Source organism: Hemicordylus capensis, chromosome 4 (assembly GCF_027244095.1).
Source record: "Hemicordylus capensis ecotype Gifberg chromosome 4, rHemCap1.1.pri, whole genome shotgun sequence".
Classification (NCBI taxonomy): domain Eukaryota; kingdom Metazoa; phylum Chordata; class Lepidosauria; order Squamata; family Cordylidae; genus Hemicordylus; species Hemicordylus capensis.
The window spans coordinates 84466187-84487746 of NC_069660.1; the positions used below are offsets into that span (position 1 = coordinate 84466187).

The 21560-nt window shown below is 44.8% G+C and overlaps 1 protein-coding gene and 1 long non-coding RNA gene across 9 annotated transcripts in view; one reads left to right on the forward strand and one right to left on the reverse strand.

Moving 5' to 3' along the window:
* The window catches only part of RNF220 (ring finger protein 220), a 410389-nt gene that overhangs the window by 365298 nt on the left and 23531 nt on the right, over window positions 1–21560 (forward strand). The window lies entirely within an intron of this gene.
* Window positions 20065–21560, reverse strand: part of LOC128322650 (uncharacterized) — a 38454-nt gene continuing 36958 nt past the window's right edge. Inside the window, exon 4 of the long non-coding RNA XR_008305846.1 lies at window positions 20065–20312. This is a non-coding gene — a long non-coding RNA (uncharacterized LOC128322650). The remainder of the gene's footprint in view (window positions 20313–21560) is intronic.

Below are 21560 nucleotides of genomic sequence, written 5' to 3' on the forward strand. Positions count from 1 at the left end.
AATGGTGGACAAAACAGACCAACCTGCTGTCTGGAGTCCCCTTCCATGTACCCCAACCTTCTGAATGGATGACAGATGCGTCCTTACAGGGCTGGGGAGCCCATTGTGGGGATCTTCAGGCTCAAGGCCTATGGTCTCTGAGCCACCAGATGCACATCAACTTTTTGGAGCTTATGGCGGTGTTTCAGGCTCTGAGATCCTTTCAGCCATCCTTTACAGGCAAGCATGTCCAAGTCAGCCTGCTATCACCTACTTAAACTGTCAGGGAGGGACAGTCTCCCACTCGCTTTGCATGCTCAGCCTGCAAATTTGGAACTGAGCCATACCATGGCAGATAGGCCTGGTCGCAATCCACATCAAAGGAGTGGAAAATACCTTGGCAGACCATCTCAGCAGGTCCTCACTTCATCTGCAGCAGCACGAATGGAAGGTCAACCTTCAATACCCCCGTCCATTGTTCCGGGCTTAGGGTACACTAGAAATCCACCTGTTTGCTGCACCCATGAAGAAGTGTCCCCAGTAATGCTCGAGGGAAGGCCTCGATCACAGCTCCAAAGGAGATGCTTTCTAGTTTGACTAGGGTCAACTATTTCTGTATATTTTCTGCCCTACCCTCTGCTAAAACGGGTACTAGGGAAAATCCTTCAAGAATCTGCAGACTGCATCTTGACTGCTTCATGGTATCCGTGGAAGCCATGGTTTCAACAGGTACTCAGACTGTCAGAGGGTCACTACAGGCATCTGCCCCAATGTGAGGTTCTTCTCCTACAAGAAAACAGAAGGCTACACCATCGCAACCTAAAAATGACTGTGTGGAGGATAAGCTCTGACATCCTCCTTAATTACCGAAAGATATCTACTCATGTAAACTTCAAGAGCAAGTGGAAGCAATTAAGACTTTATGCTCAGGAACACAGTTTCCTGCCTAGTGCTGCTACTTCCTGAGAAGTCTTGCTCTATCTCACATCTCTGAAGCTCAGTAACCTGGCCAATGTCTCCATCAAAGTTCACCTGGCCACCATCTCTGCTCACAGTCTCGGATGGCACGGGAAAACCATCTTCTCTCATCCGGACTCAAAGTGATTCCTTAAGGGGTTAAACAACCTTTACCCACATCCAGCGGCCCTCTGATCAATGTAGCCTATCCTTCGTCCTTTCAACCCTGACAAAGCCTCAATTCGAGCCCATGGCTACGGCACCTCATAAATTAGTAACGCTGAAAATGGCCTTTTTGTTAGTCGTAACACCAGCTCACTGTATCAGCGAGTTCAATGTTCTATGTATAGATGTCCCCTCTGCAAAATTGCATGAGAAAGAAGGGATGCTTCACATGGACCCCGAATTCAGGCCCAAAGTGGTCTCTGACTTCCACATTACTAGCAACATCGCCTTACCTACTTTCTTCCAGAATCCAACACCTCTCGAGCACTCGCTGCGTTCTCAGGATGTGAAATGTACTTTCCTCTCCAACTTGAAACTGACCAAGCCCTATAGAAAAACAAAATGGCTTTTGTGAGTTACAAGGGTAGCGTAAAAGGTTGTAGTCACACTGGATCGTGGAGTTGATTTTTTTTGGCTTACAAGCACTAAAAAGTGGACCCTCTTAAGTCTATATGGGCCCACTCTACTAGGGCTTATGCTACCTCTGCTGCCCACATGGCAGGAATCGGGCTCAGGGACATCTGCACTGTAGCAACCTGGTCCTCTGAGCATACCTTTGTCTAGCATTACACCTTGGACCTTCTTTCTGCAACTCGGGCCAGCTTGGGGAGAGGTGTGCTGAAAAGGGTCTTACCTTATGCATACTACGCCCACCTCCAGACTTCCAGCTCATTAGTCACCCATTCTTATGGCTGCAACGGATCACAGGTTGCTCACCTGTAACACATCGGGTAGTGATCCGTTGCAGTCATAAGAACCTCCCGCCAGCCCCGCTGCAGTATGTGAAATATGAGCATGTATGTTTGCAGAGTAAAAGAGATACTACTTACCTTGTGGAAATGTACACTGCAGCCATATGATGTTTGGACTCCAATGTCAGTTCTCCAGGAACTGAGGAGAAAAGGCTAGCCTGCCCAAACTGAGGAAACGCCACGTGCAAGGGGTGGGCCTAAGCACTTTGAGGAGCTAGTCAATTCTGTCCAAATGGTCCCGTGCCGGCGCAGAACCTATTCTTATGACTGCAGTGGATCACTACCAGATCATTGGTTACAGGTGAGCAACCTGTTTTGTCACTGCCAAGTCCCCAGTGCCATTTTCTGTGGTTTTAGAGGGATGATGTTAAATCTTCCCCTTTGTGTTACTTTTTCTACAGTATCAAAGCTGCCCCCTTTCCTTCTCCCTGGACTGTGTTCTTTTTTCACAAGCCTTTCTTGTGGACAGGAGCTTCACTTTGCTGCACCAGCATGCAGACTCCAGAGATAAACCAACAGAGAAGTGAGGAGTCCAGAATGACGCATGGCTCTGTGCTGTCTCATTGTAGCGAGGCAGCGCCACATGCTATGATATGACAGCTTATTTCTTGTGTAGTTTGTGTGATTATTGTAGGGAAAATTTGAAATCTAAAGCATCAAAGTAGCTTAATGGCCAGTTTGCGTAGTCACTGACTGGGAATACTGTGCACACAAGTGACACACAGAACTTGTAACTTGGGACCCTGGCCTATATGTACATTCAGTTCCTGTGAACCCTTCCCCTCACAAAAAACAAATATGAGAACTGAAAATTTGAAAGTACTGATATAACACTCCAGGTCACACATTTAAGTTGTAAATGTCTTGGAGGGTTTCACTTTGCTAGTGATCGACCACAATGCATACAAGATTGTCAGCCAGTTATGAGTTATGTGAACATGCCTAAAATTTTCATAGAAAGGAGCAAGCTGCCTAATTCATTAGACTCAATAGGACTTCAAATCAAATTCAATAATAATAATAATAATAATCTTTATTTGTTAGCTACTCCATAACAAATTGTTCTCTGGACGGCTCACAACAAAACAGTAAAAACATCCAATAAAAATGCATAAAACAAGACAAACAAATTACAGCACAAAATACAGTACAAAGCATTGTAAAAGCTTTTTTAAAAAATCAATTCTAAAAAGCCTAAGTGAACAGAAAGGTAGAGTCCAGGTATAGACTTGGTATAGATCAGGTATAGACTATAAAAGAACAAAGTGACAACACCAGATGAATCTCACTGGGGAGGCTATTCCATAGACAAGGTTCCACCACTGAAAAGACCCTCTCCCTAGTAGCCTCCCACCTCACCTTATTTGGTAGGGGCAGTCGGAGGTGAGGGCATGCCTTCTCTTCTCCTGTTGTTGTTCTGCAACTGGTATTCAGAGGCATTGTGCCTCTGAGGCTGGAGGTGGCCCATAGAGGCCAGGCTAGTAGCCATCGATAGTCCTGTCTTCCATGAATTTGTCTAAGCCCCGTTTAAAGCCATCCCGGCTGTTGACTGTCACCACATCCTATGGCAGAGAATTCCGTAGATTAACTATAGACTGCGTGAAAGAGTGTTTCCTCTTGTCGATCCTAAATTTCCTTCAGTTTCATGGGATGACCCTGGTTCTAGTGTTGTGAGAGGGGGCGAAAGGTTTCTCTGTCCACTGCACTCCATGCATAATTTTATACACTATCATGACTCTCCATAGTCACCTCTTTTCTAAAGTAAAGACCCCAGATGCTGTAGCCTTGCCTCATAAGGAGGGTGCTCCAGGCCCCTGATCATCTTGGTAGCTATTTGAGTCATTAGTGACTCTCTAGTCATTCCTCTCCCCCCCACCCCCCAACAACGCTCCAAAACTGAAACCCATAAACCTTTAAAAACAATTTTAGCTTTCACATGTTAGACATTGTATTCAAATGATGAACTGACATCCATGGCAGATTGTTTAAAAAGAAATGATCAGATTATTTTTTAAAAATTATTCAGTGCGTTTGGGCAGACTTTATACTTTTTCCTAGTGGTGCATGCAGTAATTCTGCATCATGAAATATGGTGCTGTTCTTTCCTTGTGACAACTCCTGACCCATCATGGGGCATTCAAAGCCCCATAGCTTTCAAAGTAAAAATTACACTTGAGCATTCAATTCCCATTACCTTTTGAAAGAAGGTAAAAGCCTAAATGTCATTTCTTGCACTTGGCAGCATTTCCTCCTTAGTTCATAAGAAACCCCCTGTGGAAAGGGGTTAGTGGCTTTTTAGTTAAAGGTTCTTAACTTCCACATGGAGCAAACAACAGAATGTTTAGAAACAAAGGTTCCAGCTGTGTTGTTCCTGCTCCTTGGGGATTTGGGTGTGATAAATAGTTTGTGTCATGATGCTTAAGGAGCTAGGATGCTGTGTGTGAAGGGGTGGGCTCTGTTAAATTAATTGATCAGGCCTCGGGGCCTGCAGAAAAGGTGTTCTTTTATTCCTACTGTCTAACTGCTTCCACCTGCACTGCCAAGCCATGATATATGGCGGCCCAGCCCAGCTAGCTAAATTGATTCATCTTCAGTTCCTGGTTCTTAATCTGGAACTAAATTGGTTTCATTTTTCTTGTTTTGGGTGGTGCTTGTGGTGAGCTCTTTGTAGGATCACTTTCTCCTGTTCATAACTTTAATTTTTGCTTTTAAATCTGGCCATTATTGATTAGTGTGTTAAGCTCCATGTAATGTCTGATTAGCATTTTAAAAAGTGTTTAGAAGCACATGGTTTATCACCTGTGTCAGCTGGGCTGTCCATTTAGAACAATGGTTAATGGAGTTAGCAGTGATTCTCTTTATTGATCCTACTTTTATAAGAATGACATTCATTTTCTCTTCCCTTCCAAAACAAAGTATAGGCATGGAGAGTATCTTTTTAATTAGCTAATACAATACAGTAAACTGTCCTTGTTTTGACGCACAGCTAATGTACTTGGGTTGAAAGTTAATGGAATGTGTGCTTCACGCTTCTTGTAGCTGGATCTCTTGCATACCAAGAGACATGCCTAGGTTATCAGGAAAATATCTGCTGGTTATAACTCCTTTATACCATTGCAGATCTGCCCTGCCTTAGGCCTGTTTCTTACCCTCAGCCCATCTCTCTTGATTTGTGAGTGAACTTCATGTGATAGCTGACAGGTCAGGTCATATACAAGGCCTTGTCTTCTTTTCCCTCTTCTGCATGCAAGGATATCCATGATGTATTTAGATTTTTTTTTTTAGAAGAACATTGCTTAAATCTTATGTGATGGTTACTGGAGAAGAATATGTATAGAGCTGATGGGTGAAATGCTCAGGTTGTAGAAAGCTGCTCAGGATTCAAGTTCAGTTGTGATTTTGTGCTGATTCTTTATCCAGTCTTTAATTGTTTTGAGTATGTGTTCAGATCTCATAGAATAATAGGGCTGGCAAAGACATCTTGAACTATGTATCACTAACACACCACACAAATATGCACAAACATGCTTAATACAGAATTCCCTGCACTTAAGAGTGGCCATCAGCCTTTCAAAACCTAAGATCCACTTTTAAACCTCATCTACAGCATAGGACCCATCTGTAATATTTGTATCCTGTATATTATTTTTTACTATATTTATATTTATTTGTTTTCTTCTCTTTCTGTTTTTGTTTTCTTTAAATTCACCTTAATTTGTCATAACCCGCTAGTTGAAGACAAGTAGCTTAAAGGATCCCTGATGTATGTTCTTCTGCTCAGTAATTTTGGTTATAGAGATTATTTTACTTCCTGAGTAGGCCTTACTCTGTAGGCAGTGAAATCCACAGATGCAACTTGCAAGTACCTGCCTGGATTAGTGTTCCCTCTAACAGGGATTCCCAGGTGTTGTCCCCAAACACAAACCGTTGCAGCTGTGGATTCTAGGAGTTGTAGTAAACAACATCTGAGAATCCCTGTTAGGGACTACTGGCCTGGATGGGAAACCAAGAGGGAGACTAAGCCCCTCTAGGAAAAGCAAAGAGCTGATGAGAGTCTAGTGAATACCACCATCCAAAGCTTATTTAAGGGCCAGAAAATCTAGCTAGCGATGGGTTAAGCAAGGCTGGTCATTAGCAGTGGTTACTAACCACCTAATGTGCAGCGGGGAAGTAACTTGCCCAAGAAACAAGAGGTTGCTGGTTCAAATTCCCGCTGATATATTTTCCCAGACTATGGGAAACACCTATATGGTGCAGCAGCGATACAGAAAGATGCTGAAAGGCATCATCTCAGACTGCACGGGAGATGGCAATGGTTAACCCCTCCTGTATTCTACCAGAGACAACCACAGGGCTCTGTGGGTGCCAGGAGTTCGATGGCACAACTTTACTTACAAGGCTAGACTATTTTAATAATTAAAACTTATATTCTTCTTCTCATTAAAAACTCCACAATTCTACAAAGTACACTATAACACGGAATTATTTATTACAAATAATTATATACTGCTTTTCAACAAACTATTCACAAAGCAGTTTACATAGGGAACGTTTTTTTAAATTTCTCTGCTGTCTCATAGGGGCTCACAATCTTAAAATATCTAACAAGGATGATGCTACTGTGGAAGTAGCTGGGGATTGGGGGGGGGGATCCCACAAGCAGTCCTGTCTTTGAAGGTATATGTGGGTTGGGGGTCTCTTTACCATCTATTTTTATCATTGAGAAGTTCTGAAGCCTAAAAAAACAGTGCCCAACATTTTCATATACTGTAGCTGCTAACCTCAGGCCTTGCTGCTGCTTCCTCCTTTCACGCAGTTCGCCCAGCCCTTCTTGGTGTTTCTGTCATTCCACAACAGCCTCCTCCAATGCCTCTTCTTCCAGTTACTTGCCATAGTGTCAGCTTCCACCCATTCCTCAACCAATCTGCTTCCCTTCCCTTCTGCTCTCTCCACTCCCTGGTCCTGTCCGGGCCAGGATCCTAAAGAGCTCTCCATCTTGAGGCCCGACAAGTTTTGGTGCTGTTTCTCCATCTCCTCTTGTTCTTCCAACATATTGGTAGGGATTGGAGCAAGGGGCAAATCTTTTTTTCCTGGAATTGCCTGTGACAGCCTTTCCTGAAGACGGAAATGTTCAAGAGCTGTTTGTGGCACCCCTGCCCTAAACCTGCTACCTCAGAACTTAAATTCATTGCCTCATCCTGCCATCAGGAACAACTCCTGCCTGGGAGCAATTCTGCTCCCTCTTCTTTTTGCAACGTTTAAATTAGTTTAAGAGTTGGTGTAAAGTCTTCATTCCTTCATCAGTATGTGCTTAGACTCATCGACCTTTCTTCCCACTTTGAGGCTTTCCCTTCTGCATTAATGGTCCCTGAATCTTCTCCACTACTCATTGTAATGTTCAGTTATAGCCCACCTGTGTGCAGGCAACAGAATCTACACCCATTCCTTGTTTTCCTCTCCTGAAGACACCAGCCACGTAGCTTGGTGCCATCTTGAAATCAAGGCTTTCCCGGGGTTAAGAAGCCAGCCTCTTAATTCAGAGTGCCAATGTTCAATTTTGCTTTCTGCCACCAAACTAGATTGCAGGCCAAGGAAAGAGTCTGGGTTAGTGGCCCACTGGGTCACCTCCCATTTGTTTTCCTCAATTTTGTGTTGTCATAAATTCATTCCAGCCCGTTGTGCTTGATCAGTTTATCTCTGTTGGGGCAGGGAGCCCTGCTAGCATGATATATGACATGAAACATTGTAGCCAGCCTCTCCATGAATCACTCCAGCTGTTTGTTGTCAGCATGAAAAGCAAACAGGCCGGGGCTGCCGAGTGTTGACTAGGATGAGCTCAGGATGGGAAGAGACATGACGTATGAATGTTTATTTAATAATTCTCTAATATTTCCAGTGGAGTGTGGCTGTGCCTTCTGAGGTTGTGGGGGAAAGGGGGGTGGTTGAAGGGGAAACTCTAATCTGTCAGGGTGGGTCATAAATCAGGCAGACAAGATCATTAATCAGGAATGGAGCAAAACTAGAGGGAGGGAGGATGCAGGCTGCCATTCCCCAGAGCCAAGGGGCCATGCTCTTCTTTTCCATAAAGCAAATCTCATTTGGGATGCGGCTCCGGCTGTGCCGCTTACATAAGAGCAAAGCCAGGGCACTGGGCCAGTTAAGCAAGCGTGTGCGCTACCTTTGTCATAAGCCTGGGCAATTTGAGTCCGTCAAGCATTAAATCCCTTTATAATTATCTTCTTTATACAACTCTTCATGCTCCTCATGCTTGGTTGAGCAAGGTGCTTGTTGGGTTTAGAAGAGGGTTTTAGAGGAGTGAGGTCAGTGTGTGTGTGTGTGTGTGTGTATGTGCGCGCGCGCGCGCGCGCATGCGTCATTCCCACATGAAGTACGCTTTTCTCATATTTTTCTCCAAAAGTAATATTGGACATATTCTGATCTGAGCAGCTGCACAATATGAAAATAGTACTCTAGTATTGAATATCGTTTCTTAAACATTTTTCTTTGAAGAAAAAGCAGATGTCTTGCCTTCACAGTGATGAAGACAAGTGCAGGATTTGACTTCCTGAAACTTTCTCTAAAAATAAGAGCCCATTTCTTGCTTTTTTATTATTTATTATTTATTTATTATTATTATTATTACTACATTTATATCCCACTCTTCCTCCAAGGAGCCCAGAGCGGTGTACTACATACTTGAGTTTCTCTTTCACAACAACCCTGTGAAGTAGGTTAGGCTGAGATAAGTGAGTGGCCCAGAATCACCCAGCTAGTTTCATGGCTGAATGGGGATTTTAACTCTGGTCTCCCCGGTCCTAGTCCAGCACTCTAACCACTATACCACGCTGGCTCTCCATTATTAGAAAAAAAGTTTTAATATTTTCAAGTGGTCATTCCAATCCAGAGACCAGTCTGCTCAGATACACACAAGGTTCTCATGAGCATATGGTGGTCCCTGTTTTTTTAGTGGATGGAGCCAATTCATACACAATGTCTGTTCCCTCCATTGTCTTGATGAGGAAGATGCTACAAACAGAGGAACAACTATTTGTGTGCATCTGTGTGTAGAACCTTAGTGCCTGTGTTTCCTGCAGGCTTGAAAACTGAAGGTGGCAAGATTTGGGGAGGTTCCAGCTGTGAAAATGTGTGTGTCCGTGTCCATGCCCTGATCTGTATGACTTGAATAGTTTGTCTAGTATAAAACCTTTTCTTTATTGATTAAAAAAATCCTGATGAGGGGAAGGTGTGACAAAGTATGCTCAACTGTTAAAGATTCTTGCTGTAGGTTACTACTTAAGCAGACAGAGTTCCCTGGGCGACTTAGTAAAAGCTATAATCAGTGTTCCCTCTAAGACGTGCACACACTCACACATTTTTTTAATGTCCGCTCAGTTAATTTTAGATTCTGCTCAGGTTGAATCAGGAAGGCCCTATTCTGAATGCATGTGTGCACACACTGCCTTGATACTGCCGCCCAGCACAAAACTCGTTCCATACAGAGATGAAAAAAATTAGAGAGAACATTGGCTATGATGTATATTTTTAGGAAACTGAAGATGGAGTGTAGATCTTGGCTGGTAAGTCTCCAAAGTGGGCACAGGATTAAGTCAGATTTCGATGCACTTAATTCAACATGTGTGGGAGCAGAAAACAGCTAATACAAAATTTAATATAATTTTTTGCATGCACTTCTCCATAAATGTTTTGGGATTAATAGTTTAAAATACAGCGAAAGCAGGCACATGCCAATTATAAATATTCAATAACTGCAACAGCATGACTGTTTACACCTGAAAGTCCCGATTGCCCTGTTGAGTATATGGCTGTTTGCAAAATTTAAATCTAAGTTCGCCAAGGTCATTAACTGTTTGGTACTATTTGTCACATGCTGTGTACCTTTAGGGTACACCTACAGAATCTGTGACATTAGGATAGTATTTAAGACGGTAGTAAATAGCTTACAAACCTTCACATTCTTTTTTTGGTAAGGAAGGTTGAGAGTATGTGGATGCCTGAATACTATGTATTCAGGCATAAAATGGAATCTGGTGCATGATTTGGTTTCCTATAAACCCAGGCAATTCATAAAATGGGCGGGGGGTGCGGGTTTAATATCTGTCCAAATCAGTCTCCAACCTCTTCCTAAAATGTCTCTTACTCTGACACTGGAGTTTTCTAACAGCCTTTGGGGAGATCTTCCAGATTGTGTGTGTGTGTGTGTGTGTGTGTGTGTGTGTGTGTGTGTGTACACGCGTGCGTGTGTGCCAAACTCTCTCTGGGTTCTCAGGTTGAGGCAGTGGCCAGGAGTGCTTTTTATCAGCTTCTACTGATACATCAGCTACGTCCATTTTAAAGTAAATGGCCTTAAAGTAAGTGGTGCATGTGTTGGTAATCTCTAGGCTTGACTACTGTAATACACTCTACATGGGCTGCCTTTGTATGTAGTCCGGAAACGACAACTGGTAAAAATTGCACTCGTTGCCAATATGTCTACGAACGAAATACAAAGTGCTGGTTATTACCTATAAAGCCCTTAATGGCTTGGGTCCAGGGTATTTGAGAGTGCCTTCTTTGTCATGAACCCTGTCGTCTATTAAGATCATCTGGAGAGGTCCAGTTACAGTTGCTGCCGGCTCGTTTGGTGGTGACTCGGGACCAGGCTTTAAATTTTGTGTGTGTGCGCGCATGCGTACTCTCTCTCTCTCCCTCTCCCTCTGACAAGGAATAGAAGGTGCCCTTGCTAACGCATTTCTGAACAAGCCAGCCAGAACAACTATGGGGTGTTGTTCGTAAATTAGTCTCTTCGGTACCTTTTTCAGTTGTCTTGAGTGTGTGTTATTTGCTACTCCTTACTGAACTTAAGTACTTCTCTTGAGAATGCAATGCTAATCACCTTGCCAAATGGTTAGCATAAAGAGTGGATCAAGTAATTCAGGAGCAGCCCACTCCAGACCCTTGGGAGGCTGTGCAGAGAAACAGGCAGTCACAAGAAGTGACGTTGAACTGCCTCAGCACAACCCCAACACATAGTTCTTAGTTCCCCATCCTTACTTGAACATTAAAATGGAAACATTGGGCTGACAAAGTACTCTTGGAGACTCCTGTCATATTCTGAATTTCCTTCAAGTACACGATTGCTTCATATCTAGTATGTACAGCATATGTGCATTACGTTTTTATTCTACCCTTTCTCCAGGGAGCCCAGGACAGCATATATGGGTTTGCTCACCCCATCTAATCCTCACAACAACCCTGCGACATAGAATAGGCTGAGAAATGGTGATTGGCTCAGTGAGTTCATGGCTGAGGACCAGAAAATTGAACCCAAGTCTTCTCAGTTCCAAGTCGGACACTCTAGCCACTACACCACACAAGCTTCACATGCCCCTAAAAGCATATTCTGCAGATATTTGTCATATGTCCTGAAGGCCTCTTCCTTGGAGGCCTTCAGGAGAGTCTTACCCATCTTTTTAGCCTGGCTTTTAATGATACCTAGTTTTAATGAGTCTTAATCTGGTTTTTTAAAAAAAATATTTTAATTTTTGTATTGTGTGTGTTTGATTTTAATGTTAACTGCCACTCTAGGAAGGGCAGTATTTAAGCTGAATGAATGAAAAAAAATGTGTTGGGAGTCTGATAGCATTTAAGACTTAGTCCACTGTCATGAGATCTATGGTCGGAGTAGTAGTCCCTAGCAGTTGGTAAGATAACTGGCAGTGGTGCACAGAAGCTGATCATAAAGTGGATAATATGACAGCTAATGGCAACCAGCAGTTTCTCCATTATGGTATTTTGTGTGATGTATTACTACTATTGAGATGGAGCATTCCTGGGCTCTACCCCTTGTGCCAGAGTGTTCATGTAGCCTCTCCCCTTTTAAAAAAATATATTGTATGCCAGCAAGGCTGCCTCACTTCCCATACAGCAATCCTCTGACACTGTATGGCCCTTTGGTGTTACTTTATTCATTCAAATGTCCTCCTTTTCAAAGGTTTTTAACTGTCTGGAAAGGCCCTAAAACTCTGACTGCTGCCCCTACAATACATTGTACCCTCTGTAAAGAGGGTATGGTTCAAGTATCTGTATATCCCTTTTCCGAGTTATTTCAAAGTTTCAACAATGCTGTTAACTTTAATTTGTGGAGTTGCTTCTCGCAAGTGAGAAATCGATGGGGGGCTATCACAGTGTGAAATTCGACTGTCAATCTTGAGCTTATGGAGTGAGTGAGACATCTTAGAAGAGGAAAAAATCACAGCCTGTACAGTGCTCAGCTGGACTATCTCAAAGAGAAGGCAAGGCTGATGGGCCATTAGAGGGTGTTTCAGTTAGATGGATGATGATTCCCTGTGAAATACTGGAGTAAGCCCACAGGTGAGGAAAACCAGAGCTTAGAAAATACTTCTGCTCCCTACCCCAAGAACTGAATTCCACCTTGAAATCATGAATTGTTACATGGGAGCAAAAATTATTCCCAAAACGTTTTTTTAAAAAGCACTCAGTAACAAATACTTGATTCAGATTAACCTGTCCTGCAGCATTTTGGGGATGGTGTGTGTGTGAGAGAGATTCACTTTAAAAGATGGTTGAGAATGTGGGTTGAGGGGGGATTAATTCCTTTCCCATGATGAATATATAGTGCCTAGAAATTGGAGGGTAAACCATTTATTATTTGCATGTGTTGTACATGACAAGAAGATGGTCTGAATGGTATATCTTAGGCTAGTCTACTTTACCCTCAAAGAAGGCTGCTTCTGGATGGTAACGCTCCACACCCAGTGTAGAGACTGCTTGCATATCGAACAGTCAGAGGAGACATGTGAAAGGCAAACAAAATGGTGGACAAAGGATGTTGTTTATTTACATTTATATCCTGCTTTTCCTCCAAGGAGCTCAGAGCGGTATACATGCTTATGTTTATCCTCACAACAACCCTGTGAGGTAGGTTAGGCTGAGAGAGTGACTCTGAGACTGGCCCAGAGTCACCCAGTGAATTTTGTGGTTGAATTGGGATTTGAACTCAGGTCTTCCTGGTCCTAGTCCAACACTCTAACCACTATGCTCAGCATGAATCACTTGAGTTCCTCCTGCATTGTGTAATGTCTGAAGCCTCTCTGTTGCTTGCTGGACACAGCACAGACATGCCTATATTATCCCAGCCCAAGTACACAACTAAAAAACAGTCTGAATTAAAAGAGCAGAAGGGCCTACTAAGATTGGAGATCTGATAACCTATTGTATCACATCTGTTTCCTCCTTGTTTTTCCTGTACCTCCTATTCTCCATTCCACCTGACTTAGGATAAGTCTTTCCTCCCACCTCCATAACATGAGGATGTGGTTGTACTGAACTAACAAAAATGCAGCTTACTGAAATTTGTGCTGGGTTATCTCCAGGGGTGTGCAGAACAGGTCTGAATCAAACCTGGTTCGATTCGAACCAGCCCGTTGACTAGTTTGAGTATGAACTGGACCAGCGCCCCCAAAAGGGGGCCAGTCCAAGCTTGTAAAGGGGAATCCTAACTAAAAGGGGGTTGAAAGAGCGGCGGAAGCACAGGTGAGAGGGCACCTTACCCATGGTGGCAGCTCCTCGGCAGCCCTGCCAACACTCCCACTGGTGCTCCCCACCCCCAGCAGCAGGGGCCTAGTTCTGGCCTCCACACATGCGTGGAGATCACATGAATGGCCCCTGCTGGCCTGCACTGGTGGATCCACCACCGGTAAGGTCCCCTCTCATGTGCCCCCGTCCGCTCTTTCAACCCCCTTCTAGCGTTGGGAATGCCCTTTGCTTGTAAAGGAAAATACTTACTGGATTCCCCTTTACAAGCATCCCAAACCAGGCTGAACTGGTTCAACCCAGTTTGACTTCATGAACCGAACTGCCCTGTTCTAATTAACCAGTTTGCGGATCCACAGTTCTGTTTGGTTTGAATTCAAGCTGAACCACCCAGAATGGTTCTGTGCACACCCCTGGTTAACTCTTCACAGCAGAAACGTTGGCTGGCTGAGTAGCTGAATTGACACTAATAATGCTGGTCCACAAAATAAACATGAGGAGTCATTCAATGGGATTTTTTTTTTTTTTTTAATCCATGGATCTATTTAGGAAAAATTTATTGAGCACCAATAAACTTTTGGGGAAAGTTTATTGGTGGTCATAAAATGCATAATTAGTTATGGTTAATACAAAATCTTGTGAAGTGTATAGATTACAGCCTAGTTCTATCCTCTGTTTGGCTGTGAAGTCAAATAGGAATTTTCTGCTTACACTAGCAGCCTGCCTGTATCCATGGGAGAACACTGCAGAGGATAGGTTGCCAGATTTTCCTTTACTCCAGAATATCAAAGGCTGATTTGATATTCCTTATTCCAGAATACAACAGCTCAACAGAACAGATGCTGCAGCAACTCTGTGTCCCTTGGTTTTAAGGTTTTCAACTGGTAACTACCAGAACAGTGGCCGTAAAAAGATGTTGTGGCTTCAATTTTCTATTAATCATTTTCACCATAGGCTTTTGTTTTGTTGGCCTGGTGTGGCTTGTGTGTGAAAACTGTGGCCGATGCACCTGAAGCATGATACAGTCATGTAAGGTTTTGTGTGGTTTTTTTTGCAGTGTGGTGCTGTGTCCTGTCTGAAGTACCAGTCATTGCATTCTATCTCTGTGCCAGGTGTTACTCACCATGACCCTGGAATGCTGTATGTTGGGTTACCCATCTGTGCTAAAGAGGGCAGCTGTGTTTAGAGAGTTGGTGGGTTAAGCCTTGGGCTTCCCTGTAATTTGATGACATGCCCGGCCTGTTAGAAATGTCCTTGCATTAGAGCTAACAAGCCGACCCCGCACAGAGCATCTGTGCGCTCTTTGGGGCCGGCTACCTCTCCCCGCCCCCCGGCCGGTTCCACTGCCACCTTTGCGGCCGGGCCTGCCAGGCCTGTTGCCGCTGCTTGCTGGCCTCTGCGGCCAGCCTCCTCTCCCCCCACCCTCTTGCCCAGGCTGCCGGTCGAGACCCGCTGCTCCGCCCGGGCCTCACCTCGGCCGCCCCCGCCGCTGGTCTCCTCCGGCGGACGGGCCCGCTGGTGCTGCTGCTCTCCTCCGCGGACGGCCCCGCCTGGCTCCCCGGCCATGGCCGCCACTGGTTTCCTCCGGCGGACGGCCCTCCGGAGCTGCTGCTCTCCTCCATGGCCGGACACGCCTGACTCCCCGGCCATGGCCGCCGCCGCTGGTCTCCTGGGTGCGCCTTAGCCAATCAGGCGCCCCCGCAGCCCAGCCAATCAGCTGGGCTGCCGGGACGCACATTCGAAAGGCACACCCAGGAGAATTATATCTATAGATAGATGGGGAAGGTGTTTGCAAACCAGAACCCCATCAGTTGTTAGAAGTCTTGCATACACACAAGACACATTCCTCACGCAAATAGCTTATTTCAGTCTTAAGGTAATAGATCAGGGCTGCAGAACTTTAGCACTGCTGCTGCTGTTGGACTACAACTCAAATCACACCAGCCACAGTGGTCAATAGTCAGGGTGTGAACTAGTTGTAGTCCAGCAGCTATATAAGAACAGCCCTGCTAGATCAGGCCCAAGGCCCATCCCATCCAGCATCCTGTTTCACACAGTGGCCCACCAGATGCTTCTGAGAAGCCCACAGCCAAGAGGTGAGGGCATCTCTCTCTTGCTGTTGCTCCCCTGCAACTGGTTTTTAGGGGCATCTTGCCTCTGAGGCTGGTAGTGGCCTATAGCCACCGGACGAGAAGCCATTGTTAGACCTGTCTTCCATGAATTTGTCTAAGCCCCTTTTGAAGCCACCCAAGCTAGTGGCCATCACCACACCCTAAGGCAGAGAATTGCATAGATTGATTATGCGCTGTGTGAAAAAGTACTTCTTTTTATTGGCCCTCAAATTCCCAGCCTTCAGTTTCATGGGATGACCCCTGGTTCTAGTGTTATGAGAGAGGGAGAAACATTTCTTTCTGTTCACTCTCTCTATTCCATGCATAATTTTATACACCTCAATCATTTCTCCCCCTAGATGCTTCTTTTCCAAACTAAAAAGCTCCAGATGCTGTTGCTTTGCCTGCCTTATAAGGAAGGTGCTCCAGGCCCCGATCATCTTGGTTGCTTGCCCTAGAGCAGGGATTCTCAACGTTGGGTGTCCCCAGATGTTATTGGACTTCAACTCCCATAATCCCCGGCCCTAGTGGCCTTTGGTTGGGGATTATGGGAGTTGAAGTCCAATAGCATCTGGGGACCCAAACATTGAGAAACCCTGCCCTAGAGGACCAACATTGTGCAGCCCTGCAATAGACCAGTGTTTTCCAAAGTGTGCATCGGGATACCCAGTGGGCCATGGAATACTAGCATGACTGGCACTATGTATTATTAGCAATTTGACACAACTGGCCAGGACTGTGGGCACTCTGCTAAAATTCTGTGCCCAGGCAATCTAAATTCTCAACAAGAAAAGTTGAATTCTGTAACCAGGATAAAATACCCAAATCGCTTTGCAGGTTTTTTCTTCTTCTTCACTTTCCCCCCCACTGCTTTTATATCTTGTTTGTCAGGGGGTGAGACAAGAAGCTATTCAGGGCACTAAAGCTCTGCCCTGTTTGTTAGAAACCTTGTTCAGTTGCTTTCCTGGCTTCTGAGACTTCAGCCCACATTCTCTCAATCCACCTTATCAGCCTTAAGGGCTAGAAGCTTGCTTTTCTTTTTAAAATGACAACAGATTCTCAGAAAGCTGAATTCTGCATTGGCTGTCAGTGCCTGAACATTCAGCCATAACTTGATACAAATGTTGGTTACTGAAGACTTGCTCAAATCTCCAAGCTGTCGTCCCTCCTACTGGTTCATCTTTGGGAGCCTGACTACTAAGAACTGGGTTCCGAGTGCCCAAAACCTGCAAGCTGCAGCGTAGTAGGAAGGTATTTATTGATTTGGGTTGCTCTCTTTTCAGAGTACAAATCAAATCAATCTTTATTTTAGTCTTTGACCAGCATAAGGCAACCAGAACATAGAAACTGCAAGCACTATAAATCAGCTATTGCAGCGTAAAACTATGTAAAACTAAACATGTGTTATAGTTAAAGGAGATTAAAACTATAGTAGTTACTGAGGAGGTCTATAGAAATTAGGATTCTAAAAGATTTTATAGTTAAAAGATATTAAAACTATAAAATATACTAAAAGCTATAGAGGTAAAAATTGCTATAGGACCAAAACTTATTTGGATAGAGCTGTTGAGAGCTATAGAATTAGTTTAAAGGTTTAAAGATAAGATTAAGTGCTGTATTGGGCCTGGTTAACACTTGCTGGTGGTCAAATCCCAGCACATCTTGCACACAGCTGCACAAAACTTGGTGAAGTCGTGTGTTGTGGAAAGATTGCAATCAGAGAGTATTAGGGAGGTGTAGATTTGTTCTGTGCTACCAGGCAACCTACATAGGAAGCTGCCTTATACTGAGTCAGACGACTGGTCCATTTAGCTCAGTATTGTATACACAGACTGGCAGCGGTTCCCCAGGGTTGTAGGAAGGAGTTTCTTTCAGCCCTTACCTTGGAGATGCCAGGGAGGGAACTTGGAACCTTCTGCAAGCAAGCATGCAGGTGCTGTTCCCAGAGCAGCCCCATCCCCTAAGGATCTTGTAGAGCTCACATGTAGTCTCCTATGCAAATACAAACCAAGGTGGACCTTGCTTAGCAAAGAAGACAATTCATGCTTGCTACCACAAGACCAGCTCTCCTCCCCTAGTGAGATGTAGGAAAACAAGGGTCTTGCGGATATCTCTATAGAATAGGCAATGGAGAAAGTCATGCTCTGGTTTCGACTTGCCCGGAGTCGCAAGGGCACAGACATTCCGAGAAGGGAATCTTCCTGTATCTTCTGTCTAGCACAGCTGAGTGGAGAACACCAAAGCAGGCCAAGATGAAGGCCCTTCTGTGATTCAGGACCTCTAGCTACTTAAGATATACAGCAGGCGCTACTATATACCTTCAACTTTCAGTGATGAGGAAGTTCAGCACCATGTCTAAGTCCGTTTGGTACTCTATATCCATTATGTGCTGTTTGAGGAGTATCCTGGCCTACTCATGGCCCATGGGGAGGAGGTGGGCAGGGGAGAGTCCAAGTGATATAATTTTTGCCACCAGAGTTTCCATATGGATTGGTTGTCCTCCTGTAGTGTTAGAGGGGCTAGACCCATTGAAAGGAAGGATAATCTTAGCCAGTAATTATGGTCAGCCATTCTCTGGCCTCCACTTTCACCAGGCCTGCCTCCAGTCATAGGCTAACATTGGGGGCACATCAGGGTGCTTGTAATACAGCTCTTAAGAATTTGGACTGGACAAGTTCCAGAGGGGCGAGGTTGGAGAAGGGGCCCAGCTGAGTGCCATAGAGGAATTGGGCCAGTGACTTAGCTTCAAATAATTTGAGGCTGTGGGTGTGTATTGTCCTCCTCCTTGTCTGAAAGAATTTTAGGATGGCAGCAGAGCTCCTCTGGGCATTTAGTGCAATGTGGTTGCCATGAGTCTTCCTGGTGCCAGAAGCATAGAAGACCACCCCCAGGTATTTGAAGCATGTGACTTGCTCGATGGTGTCCCAGTGTCCTTAGTCTCTTGGTAAAGAACATAATTTTGTTTTGTGATAGTTAATTTCCAATAGATCCTCCCTACAAGTATTGAGCGAAGGCTCTCAGTGCTCTTCTGAGACTTATGAGGGTCCTTGAGAGGATTGCTGTGTCTGTGTAGAGCAGGATAGAGATGTTTCTCTGCGAGCTTGGGAGAGTGAAATTCTGGGTTATTCAGGTGACTCACCATGGAGTTTATGTAGAAGTTAAGCAGGAGGGGAACAAGTATGCAGCCCTGTTTGATGCCCTTACATTAGCTTGATAAGTGCTTGATAGGTGGGCCTGGGGGTTGCATCTAAACTTGAGGGATGTATCATCGTGGAGGGTGCGAATGAGGGATAACAGGTGCCGGCTGAATTTCTAGTTCACATCTTGTCTTGAGAGGTAGAGTCGAAAGCAGACTTAAAGTCTATAAAAGCCACATACTGTAGTGTGGATGGAGTATTTCTCAATTAGGTGTTGCAGTATTAGGCACTGGTCAATTGTCGACCATCACTCCCTAAATCCAGCCTGCTCCTCCTCTTGGAGGTTTTCTTGTTAGTATCCAGCATAGGTGCCTAGCATAGAGCTTACTGAATGTACTGAGCAGGCTGATGGGTCTGTAGTTTGCTGGATTGTCCCTCCTCCCTTTTTTGAAGATGGGAACAATAAACGCTAGCCCCCAGTCCCGGGAGATATAACCATGCTTGTCAATGAATGTGAACAGTGAGGCCAGAATGGGGATATTCAAATCAATCCTGAAATACTCTTGACCAGATCAACCCCTACAGTATCCTTCCTTCCTAGCCGGTTGTGGCTGGTGGGACAGCAGGATGACACCTTTCCAGATGCTACTTCAGTCTTTTGTTTTTAATCTGCTTTTAATTGTATGTTTTATTCTATGGTTTTTTGTCAGCCACCCAGAGAACAATTGTTATAGAGCAACAAATAGAGTTGTTGTTTTTTAATGTGGAACCTTATGCAGGGATGTCGCGAGGTTCCTGGCGGCACTGGGACAAGCCGCTAAGGCTGAGCGGGTTACCCTGCACCAGCCCTGCCCTGGCTCTGTGCATCCACACGCTGGCTCAGGGCATAAACACGCAGCCCCTTGCCCTCTCCTGCCAGCAAAGTACTTTCTTTGCCAGCTGGAGGCTTTGTTTTTCTTCCTCGTTCACAAAGTGCATTGTTTGCTGGCCAGATGCTTCCTTTTTCTCCCTCGCAAGGAGGGAATAGGGGGGATGCAGGGGCACTTTGGTGGCCCCCTGTGGCCTGGGGACATTTGTCCCACCCACCCCTATTCCATGGCCCTGTGAGCCTGACTTTATGCAGAAAATGTCCAGTTGTTGCACAAGATCCAAATGCTTTTCTGAAGGAAGTCCTGCTCTTGTGAGGAAGTTTCATTTCCCCAGCACTTACTCACTTCACTGGGAAAATGCAACTTTTTCCTGCATCAGTTACTCCTCCATTTGCAATGGTGCCTGTGAACTCACTATTGGTAAGCAGCACAAGTCTTCACCCTCCACCCAATTCCTGTGCATATTTTATGAATGTCTTCCTGTCATCAGATTTTTATTTTTAGAGACTGGGTATTTGTGGCATCCCAGTATAGAAATGTACAAAATGTCCTTAAAATGTACTTTTAAAAAGTGGGGGGGGGATGACAGGGGACACCAGCAAGGCTACACTCTTTCCCCCATATCAGTGTCCTCAGAAGTACAGATGACATGTGCTCCTGGTTTCCGCTGCTGTCTCTCCTGCACAACTTTAATTGAAAAAAAGAGTGAAGAACTTCAGTGGGGCATTCCTGTGAAGCAAGACAAAACACATGCATACATGAGGTTAGGATGAGTGCTAGTGGTCACCAGCTGCTTGCAGGCCTGGAGTTAGCGGTTTCCCAGCTGTCATGTAGGTGCATAATTCCTTCAATTATGCATTTTGAATGTTGGTGCAAGCGCAGTCCTTTGCTGCCCTCCTCCTAAAATAAATAAATAGCAATCCTTCCCAGTGGCTAGCTGATCTCTACAACCCTGCAAATGCTTCTAATCATGCTGACTCGGGGGCTTCTTACTGTTCTCATTGATCGTCGGTGCCATCTGTCTGCAGTTTGATCGGGCCAGGCGGATGAATCCCAGAGGCGGAGACGGCCGAGTGCCAACTCCTGAACTCGCTCTCTGCTTCTGCAGAGACATTCTTGGGCTCCATGTCAGCCGAGGGATGGGGGCGTGAAAGCAGCATAATGAATTCTTCTGTAGGGAAATTCTTTGGGGAATCTTTACCCAGGTCCTAGCTAAATGCAGCTTAGAATGCCTTCTTGTGGCAGTAAGCTTTCCCTCCATGCCACTGTGACAGAGCATGCAAGTGTAGGAAGAATAATTCCTCTGTGGAGTAGAGCAACACAACACTCTTGCTTTGCATGAAGATTAAATTAGTCAACAGATAACTCCAAACTTGGCAAGCAGCTGGTAGCATTAACAAGTTGTGCAAGCAAGTATAAAATAGAGGCACTTGTGACTCAGAGGGCCTCTGCTTTGCAGGCACGCACCCTTGCATGCAGCCTCTTCCAAAATTTCAGCTGAGAACATGGAAATTAGGCCACGGAACGCTGCATTATTCATAACTTGGCAACCAGGCGCTATGGCATGTTGCCAAAATAAACCACCCACTGTAATTACAGGTGAACAACATTCTTAATTTATTGTGCTACAAAAACATATATTAATCAAGATGGGAGGGCACTCCTTTTAGAGAACAATGCGTTAGCATCCTTGCCAAATCTGCAACAGAGGCAGCATTCCTTCACAGGATTCCATCAGCCTTTTTCTTGGAGGTTAGTTTACAAAGATACACAATGGAAGAGATTCCTGTGTCTGCAGCAGGAAAGCCTGCTCTTGCTGTAGAAGCAAAGAATTGAGGCTTTCCCCCCTTCTTCATTCCACCTGTATCACCAGAAATCTCTGAACTTTGGGACACCTGTGCCAGTTTATACAGTGAAAGAGGACCTACCTCATTCTATCTTGACTTGTCATTCAATAGCATAACTTCTGATGTCTGC